At 35.0% G+C, this 10,185-nt stretch overlaps 1 pseudogene; it reads left to right on the plus strand.

The window, feature by feature from the left end:
• Positions 1 to 8,130: 8,130 nt before the first annotated feature.
• Positions 8,131 to 9,036, plus strand: LOC101569142 (annotated as a pseudogene).
• Positions 9,037 to 10,185: the final 1,149 nt, after the last annotated feature.

Raw genomic sequence — 10,185 nt, forward strand, 5'->3', positions numbered from 1 at the left:
TGCATCTTCTACTATAAATAACTATAACAAAGACAATATGCAATATATTAATTGTAAATGTCCTACTAACCTGTTTTGAAACTGTCTCATTACTACTTCTTTCTCAATGAAATTATTAAAAAAATTTGATTACATACAACTTAAACAAATCCATTAGAGGTTTTGCGAAATCTATGCAAATATTTCAAACTACGATTATATATCATGATTAAAATGCTTTTGGGAGATTCACAGATGTTATATTCTGAATATTAAAAATAAACATAAATTAATAGCATAATGGTTTGTTACACTAGAAATTAAATGTTAAAAGTTAAAGTATGTAAAATCCATGAAAAATAGATCTATAAAATATTACTGATATCTAAAAAACAAATTAAATGCAAGATGAGTTTAGTTTCGAATATGAAGAAAATGACAGAATTAAGGCATTTATATTAAAATACGAATGCTGAACTCTTCTCAATATGAGGATAATGAGGAATTTATTTAGGTTATCTAAATCGGTAAAATCAACTAACTATCTCTTTAATTTCCCACTTGATCTTTATTGTGCTCACAAATTCTTAAAACAACGGTCATAAAAAATCTGGATAATTTTAATACTCAAATTTTCTCTAAAGATACTTTTGTAAGTTGCTTCAACTTGCTTTTTTGTGACTTAAAAGACTTTTTATTTAAAATAATTGCAGAATTTGAGAACGTTGTACACACATGATTATTTTACAGATGTATTCGAAAACTGAGATGCACAGTAAAGAATACCTTTTCTCTTCTTTTTTTCTTTTTCTTTAATACATAATTTCTCTAATTTCCTCACATTCAAATTGAGAAGGACTTTGGCAGCATCTACACTCAATTCTAATCTTGCAGAAAATTTATTTCTAAGTCAATAATCCATACAGCCAGGATAAAGCATCATTTATGATTCAGGGAAACAATTGTGTTCCTGAGACACAAATCATAGTACTATTGAAATTACCAGCTGCACAGAACATTGTGGATAAACCAGTCAATTGATAGATGAAGTCTTGTACAGCATATTGATGGATTTTGCTTTCTAATCTACTCGGCCAGTCTATTGCTTTTAATTGGTGAATTGAGTTCGTTTGCATTGACAGTTATAATTGAGATGTATTGACTTATGTTTGACATGCTATTTCCCTGCTCTTGTATACCTCTTTTTCTCCTATGTTTAATTGTGTGCCCTATTTGGTAGGTTCTTAACGTTCTCATTCCTGGAGTTGTGATCATTTTGATCTCTCTCTAGAATAACTTTTAGTAGTCTGTGTAGGGTTGGCTTTGTTGTCACAAAATTATTTAATCGTTCTTTGTCATGGAAGTATTTCACTTTTCCATTAAACTTGAAAGAGAGTTTTTCAGGGTATAGCAGTCTGGGTTGGAATTTGTTTTCTAACAAGACTTGCAGTACTTTGCTCCATGTTCTTTTGTTTTGTTTTGTTATGTTATGTTTTTTGGGGTTTTTTTGGTAGAACTGGGGATTGAATTAGGTCCTTGTGCTTGCCAGGCAAGCACTTATTCTATGGAGTCATCTTCCCAGCCCAGAGCTTGTATTTCTGAAATCAAATGGCCTGTGTTTGAAATTTTCATCTGGTATACATTTGCAGTAGTCTCATTGTTGCAGAGCCACACTGTGTAGGTGTACTGATAATATGCTTTTCATTCCAGTCTGACTTCTATACATCTCCTTGCATATCCATTTGTATAATCTCATCAGTTCCCCTTAATATAGATAGAAGAATATATATATATATATATATGGAAAACTATAAGATGATTAGATCAACATACTACTAAATACATTAGATGAGCATGCTAAATATATTGAAAACAGAGTAATTATAATTCCTTTTCTAAAACTAGTACAGATTTGGAGCTTTTGAATCACAGAAAATTGTCAGTGGCAAAAGTATCAGAATCCTAGGCATCTCAGTGAGATCCTATCAAAAAACAAAAAATGAAAAGAACTGGCATACAGCTCAGGTGTAGAGCAAGGCCTGTGTTCAATCCCAAATACTGAAAAAAAAGAATAGAGATATTTAAAAAATTGAATAATAAAAATCCCTAACTTATCTGTATGACAATAAAGAGTGACTCCAACTATTACCAAACAAGTTTTAAGTCACATTTTCAGCATAAAAACCAAACTAATATTTTTTTTTGTAATGTCCAGCATTGTTTGGAAAACGTGATGATTTTTTTTTCATTTCACTTGAAGATTACTAAAATAATTAAAATTATGCTAAGCACTGAGGCATAGGGCTAATGGTCCAGATTGAAAAGCAATCCAACTAATACTTAAATTATCTGCTCAAGATTACTTCTTTCTGTGCAGGCATTTCTTAAAATGTTCTTTTCACAATGTTAATAGCTTTTCTCCTACAGTAAACCTTATACTTATAGACAACACATGCAAATATGTTTTTACTCCAGTAAGATCTTTATCCTGAGAAGATAATGTGCCAGTATCATTTTGTTTAAGAGTACAGAGAGTCACTAATTTGGCATTCTTTTTTAGGTATAAAAGTGAGCAATTAGTAATGATAACTTGCTATATAAGACATAATTACAAAGTTGTCCACCTAGCCAGTCTTTTTAATGTTTGCATACCTCTTTGTTAAATTTACAGCATAATAGGGCTCAGAAAATCATTAAGATAAGCCAAAACACATTTTTCTGTTTTAAGCATACACACCAAATAATAATAATAACAAATATAATGCAAGTAAAGGAGCAATACTGGCTGTAGATAAATAGTTCACCATTTGGAAAATTATAGAATGTAAGTTTATATAAGTAAATTTTAAACTAAAGTATTATATCTGGCATGTCTTCTACATTTGTGGCAAATTGAAACATTGAGCGGTGGAAAACAGATTTCCCTTGTATATAGAAAGTATTCATTTGAATAAATGACTTAATAATCCAAACTAAAAGCAAATTACAATGGCTTTTTTTGAAAATTATCTAATACAAGGTATTTTGGTGGGACTCTGATGTATATTATCTAGTTCAATGGTAGAATTTTGTAATGTCTAGGAATGCAAATAGCATGACAGCAGGAAAGGAAATAATTATGTTCTTTTACTCATCAAATATTTATTGGGCCCTGCCAGGCACTGAGCCTCATACTATATATATTGTACTAAGATTCAGAGATAATTACCACTGATATATCACAAGGAAGGAATGAAGACGTGTGAAGTGTCCTGGAAAAATAGAGACAATCCATATAATTACGATTTAAAATGAGGAAGGGGAATCAAAGAGGAAGAAACAGGAGAATTTGGGTTATAGTTTAGATAGATTTGGTTTATTAGTCTGTTTTTTTAAGAATGGAGGTAATGTATGTAGAAGTCAAAGAGTAAAAGGAAGAAATACAAAAGAAAATGTAAAAATTAAGACATGATGAAAAAGTGTTAGGGGCCAGGGAAATGGCTCAGTAGAGTAAGAACTTCCCTGGCAAACGCAAAGGCTTGAGTTCAGTCCCTGGTTCTGAAAAAAAAAAAAAAAAGAAGAAGAAGAAAAGAAAAAAGTGTTATAAAGATAGAAGAATACACATTTCAAAAAGGGAAAAATAAATATTAAATGGGGCATGGGAAATAGCTCAGCAGCTTAAGGGCCTGCCTGGCAAGTGCAAGGTCCTGAGTGTGATCCTCCTTAAAAAAAAATACACATCTCATATGACATATTACTGTCATATTTATACCTCATGATACATAACTGATTTTTCAAATTTTTCACTTCTCTAAAAGTCAGTTGTTGGTATTAAAATTGTGAAGAATAAGTGAAAATTCAAATCCATTTCCTATTGGGACATATGCTATTTTTGTCACCCAGAATTTATCTACTTTTCTGACTAAAGAGCACATAGTAAAACACTCTGGCCACAGCACCTACGCTGTGGTACAGGGAACCAGACTTAGAAAGGTACTAAGTTGGTAACACACCTGCTTCCACTGTGTAGCAATATTTAACATTTTTAACAAGTGTCCTATACTTCTGTTTTGCCCTTGACCCTGCAGATTGAGTTCCTAACATAAATTTTCCTGGAGGAATATATAACATTCTGTCGGTTGAGTGGATCTTGACATCAGTGGCTCTTCCACCAATACTTGGTGTAGCCGTATTCCTTTCAGGTAGTGACATACAGCAATATCAGGCTGAGTTATGTCTATGAAAATAAGGCCCTAAAATGAGTGATTTTTTAAAAAAACTCATTATTTTATTTTTCAGAATTTTATGCTTTATATTCTCAAAGGAAGAAAAACCTAAGGAGATACAAACTCTGGAATTAATAAAATTGTCTTTTTTATTTCAGAGAGAGAAAACATAGACATAGCAATAAAACTAAGTTTCAAAGCAGGTTAGTAGGACAGTTACAATAGTTGACACTTTGGGTATTGTTGTCTTCTGAGTAGTTATTCAGAGTAGATGACACAGGCATGCTGTCCTGCCTACACAGTAGCTAATGCAATTGTGTTGAGGTCAAGACATGAAAACATTAATCTGTTCAAGATGCAGGTCATCATTCAGAGATCTGAGTCAGGACTTCTAGAGGTTCTTGCTAGATCATCTGAGCTTTCAGAATATGCAAGACTTGAAATGATAAAAATTTTTAACCTTTAAATAACAATAATGGTAATAATAACAAAAATAATAATAGAGACAATGTAACTCCTCATACAATTCAACCAGGCTTCATTGTTTTCTGACTCTTAGAATAGAATCTTTATAAAATTGCATTCAACACATTTCTTTTTCACCCTAGTATTACTGAAATTATTTCAGTAGATATCAGGTTGAGCTCAAAGTCTCATCTATACAAGAACTAGTTTGAGTTCAAAGTCTTCACTAGTTTGAGTTCAAAGCCTTCACTGAAATAATAATAATAATAAACAATCACTTTGCCTGGAAGAAGCACAATTTATCCTTCAGTGGTCTTAGAGAATATCCCCTGGCCATGTTAGGAATCACACAGCACAGTGACCAAAGCTCACAGGTATCCACTTCATGTGCATCAAAAAATTGGCAGAATTTTACAGGAAAACTATCAACTGAATGTTTCCATCTTTTTTGATCCAGATTAAGTCGTATAGTTTATTTGTATTCTCATGAAAATTAAGGCTTTTTGATTTTATGGAAAAAAGTTAAAAGAGAATTTCATAACAAAATAGCAAGAGAATACCAGCAGCTAACATATCACACATTGTTATATTTAAAACAGTTAGAGTTGAGAAGATGGGCCCAAATAGTCTTCAATTGATTTTAGCCCAAACCTTCTTTTTCAGTGAATTACGAGACACTGAAAGAATAACTGACCTGCATTATTTCCCTTTTCCTTTCCTTCCTTCCTTCCCCGTTTCCCATGTCCTAGCTCCTTTTGGCATGTGAACAAGTTCTTCCCATTTCACAATATTTGTTACATATTTTAAATCTCATTTGCTCATTCAGTTTTTCTGTCTTCTCCTATTCAATATTCATGATGTCCCTTCTAGATTGACAATGATTTACCAAGTGACCCTACAAGTAGGACACCTCACTAGCTGTCCGTCTATTTAGTGTTTGTCCTTACTAGATTTAAAATAACAAATGTATTGATTAATATCATGACAATATAAAGGAAAAATTATTTATTACAATGGAGGAATATCATCTATCATTATTTTTCAAATGATGCCTGGCATTCCTTCAAGGCAATTTTTTACTTCCATGTCATGCTAGTATTTATCATATTTTGCTTACATTTTTACAGTTAGAACTGATGTAGTATGGTAAATATGAGCAGAAATCTGGGCTTTGAAACTGAAAAAAAATTTGTGATGCAGAATTTACATTATTCAGATAGATTTCCTTATTTTACCATATCATATAATGTCATAGATGTAAGACCCACCATTACTTTGTTGCATTAATTTTGAAATGGCTCTTATTAAAACTAAATAATTTTAGGTATGAAAGCTGTAAAAATTAGACAATGAAATATTGACCATAGAAAATTGATTTCTAAGGGCCAGCTAAATAGCTCAGCAGATTAAAGTGCCTGCAAACAGGCCCGGGGTAAAGGGCTTGATCCCTGGGCCTGACATGCCAGCTCTGCCCATGGGGAGCGCTGAGATGGTGAATGAGACTGGGTGTGGTGGCATGCACCTGTAATACCAGCTCTTGGGAGGCTGTAAACAGGTGAATCACTATGAGTCTGATCTAGAAGTGAGACCCTGAACACCCGGTACACCCTTCCCCAAAATAAAATAAATAAATAAATAAATAAATAAATACGCTTTCCAATGTATATTCCCTATGGAAATACAAAAGTTTCTGATTATGTAGCTCAAGACTAGAGGTAGCTTAATTTCTATTATTGTTAGTCTAGTCACTGTACAGTTATATTTTCTTGTCAATGTAATATTTTTGTTCTTGCTTATGGGTTTGAACATTTATTTTTACACATTCATTAGTCTTCTCAGCTTCCTTTGGTAGGAATTACACATTTTCTTCTGAAATTTTTCATTGACATGTATATTACTTTCCTATTTTTATGAGACTGAATTGTAGCCTGAATGTTTTTCTTTATCTTTTTGCTTTTTTCACTTATAGAAGTAATTATAAGTGACTATCTCTTAACTTTCAGCCTCTGTTGAGGGACATAAATTATTCATATAATTTTTTTCATATGTGAACCATATTACTTCACAAGAAAAGGTATTAAAATTAGTACCTTTTTAATTTTTAGAAGGTATTTCAAATCTAGATTGAAGTACCTATGCCAATGTCCAGTGGGAAAACACATCCCAATAACTCCTTCGACTAGTATGTTAGTCCTTATTTGTAAAGTGTATCTTGAAATCTTATACATTTTCCAGGAAAGAGAAGGGTGATACCAAGTCTCTCATTCACCACAAAAACTACTTTTGTTTTATCAGCCCTCTTGCCCCGGCTGATGTCACCTATGCTGGCTAGGGCTCTATCAAGGCCTCGAAGTTATGGCAGTAGATTTCAGTTCCAAGAGACATCCCTTGGCTTTTCCCTGTGGGTTTTTATTTCCTTCTTAAGGTGGTCCAGGAAACTGCATGAATGTGTCTAACAATTTGGGTACTTCCCGGATCTGTTTGAATCTACAATCTCTTTTTGTTTCTCTATGCAATTGTGCTAAGTGTTTTTCTATACTTCATAGCATCTCCACTTCTGTTCAGCACCTTAGAATATGAGCTGTGTTGAATGTATATGATTGAAGCATAACAAATTTTAATAATTTACTGCAATGAAAGGTGGTTGCATGTTTGATGACATATGATCAAATATGGTGAATGACTTGATCTAATGCTGTCCAACAGAAAGGCAGGCTCATAATAACATTATGGGGTGTAGTATCCACCTAATTAAACTGAGATCTCCGGCTTTTCTCTGAAAACCTAGAAAAGTAAAGGTTTTAAATTCATCCAAGGCACCTAGGACAGTGCAACCAAATGCATTAATAGAAAAGGACTTATAGAATTGCTTCTGCAAGTTTGCAAGTATGATACAATAAGTTTGAAGTAAGAGTAAATATTTTGAGGGAGATTGACAGCAATGATTTTGCAGTAATTAGTGTTTCTAATGTAATTACTTGCTATTTATTTTGATAACTCATTGTAAAATTCTTTAAAAGATTAAATTCTTTAATCTTTTAGAGTAATGTTAATGCTCCTGATTTTAACTATTTTTTCTTTTTACAGAAAGGAGGTTTCAGAAAAATGAACCTAAAAGATTTGCTTTAATGTCAAAGAAGTTGGTAGAATTTCAACATCATAAATTCATAATTTAAGTTAAGTGACAAAATTTACAATGTGGGTTTGCTGGAGGGTTTAGGCATACTCATCTGTGAGTAAACTCCTCATGTACTTAGTTAATAGATCTGTTCTCAGACTCACACATGCATAAACATCTTCTGTCTTACTTTCCCATTCCTGCTGTTATAAATTAGTATAAATGTACATATGTATATATTGCTTTATATTTGCAGAAGGCAGAATCCCAACATTCTCACTAAGTTTTAGTTAAGGTTCCAAGATGGCTAATTTCTTCTCTAAGGGAAGAGTTAACTCCTTAAGCCGTTTCGGGTTTTAGAAGATGCCTCATTTCTTGGCTAGCTGCTTCACCTTGACTTCCCAGCAACCTGATGTTTCTATGGTCACACCTCACATCGCTGATGCTGATATTTGTCTCCCTCAGGCCTGGATAATTTCTCAGCTCAAGATCTGTAAGGGCTTGATCCGGCATCCACAAGGACCGTGACCCTCCTTCGCAAGGTGTCGCACGTGTTTTTCAGGGGTTGGAAAAAACACTTCGATTCAGAAAACCAGTGAGCGTCTGCAGTCCTATGGGGCGCCTGTGGATGGATTTTACACAAAAGAAGTCAGGCAGGGAGGGAGGAGGACAGGATGTGATGTGATCACCGGGCCTGGTGCTCAGGGGTCACTGTACAGAGTCAGCCCACAACCTCAGCCCGGGAGGCCTGATTACACAATCGGGCAGTATGTAGTCGAACTGACTTCTTTTGAGCAGTTGGCATTTCTGTCCTGAAGAATGCATGTTCCAGTAGTGACCCAAGGAAGAAAGTATCTGTCATTGATGAGATCGGGATGGTGGAGCTCTTCAGCCAGCCCTTCACCTAGGCTGTTCGCCAGACACTGTCCTTGCCAGGAACTGTGGTCTTTAGGACCATCCCAGTCCCCAAAGGGAGGCCACTGGCCCTGGTGGAGGAGATCGGGAACAGGCCCGACAGGAAGATGTTCAGCATGAGTCACCAAGGAAGACAGACACCACCTGCTGCCAGACATTGAGGTGTGTGCAGAGCAGCAGGATGTGAGCTGGGCCGAGTCTTGGCATCGCTGTCCCCAAGGATGCCCGCGTCAGTCACAACTTCTGACACCTCGCTCCTTCTGTCTGCTGAGTGAGGTTTGGTGTCTTCAGGTTTCCAGACTTCGTGGGCTTTGCCCAAGAGAGTTTGACAACTGCTTTCCAAAAAGCATTTGAAAGGCCAAGTTAGCCTTGATGCTGGTCGGCTGTCCGTGATTAACAACCCCGTGTGGCTAATTTGTGCTTAGGGCTTCGCGTTAATTACTCTTCGAACCAGGCACATGATTTGATTACAAGTCGAGCAGTGGGTTGGGCCGGGCAGGCAGCCTGAGCCTCCCTGATGTGTAGGGGAGGGAAGTGTTCTCTCTCTCATCAGCCCTGCGCGGCACAAAGACCAAGCGCTCTCCGGTGCAGCTTTGCTCTTGGGCTGCTCAAAGTCCTTAACTGTTATTTGGTTTTTAAAAAGTTATTTATAAAGCAAATCACTGCAGCTTCTCTCCTACATTTCTTGTTTACATCTTTGTATATTCTTTAATAAATATAGAAATAAATTTGACAGTCCAGAAAAAAAAATATCCATAATGTTTCACCAAAATCTTTTTTTAATATTGGAGATGACTTTCACATGAAGTGAATATATGGAACCCTTTTGAGATCATTTAAGTATTAAACTTTAGTATTTGCAATTCTGATGAGAATTATAGTTAGATTGATATAAAAATTAAATATTTTATGGACTCTTCTTAAATAGATATCAGTGGATGGAAGCAACTTGTTCCTGTAAATTACCTGTCTGTTATCCTGTATTTCATTTTCCTCACAGCCAATGGAACCTATATCCAAGGATTCCTAATGTTTTAAATTTTTTTCTTTTATTTTCTTATACATGATAGTAACACTTAGCAATGTTTCTTATCTAGGCTTGCCCCTTCCCATACATGTTATATACTGGTTGTGTTTAAACACAACTTAGTGATTTTCCTTTTCCAAGATATAGTCTGTTCAAGTTGCTTCTCTTCCCAACAGAAAGCAGTTAGAGTTCTGAAGTGGAATTGTGCAGTAGCTTCCTGTTGTTTATAGGAGGAAAGTTAAATGTGTGAAATCTGTTGGCAACATCCTTCCTATACTGTACAAGCTGCCGCAGAACTTACTCAAGTGCTGGTGTGATTAAACTCAGGGTTTCCCACTGCACTGAAACTTCTTCAGTGAAGAAGCCACACCTCCTTTGGCTCACTATTGAATTTCCAATGATCAGCACAGCAGGGAGAAAACATGCTCAATTTGTTGGATAGAGGAGTTAAAGTGTTTTTAGAATCTTGTCTTTCT

This window comes from Octodon degus, unplaced genomic scaffold, assembly GCF_000260255.1.
Source record: "Octodon degus isolate 3935 unplaced genomic scaffold, OctDeg1.0 scaffold00013, whole genome shotgun sequence".
In the NCBI taxonomy this organism is placed as follows: domain Eukaryota; kingdom Metazoa; phylum Chordata; class Mammalia; order Rodentia; family Octodontidae; genus Octodon; species Octodon degus.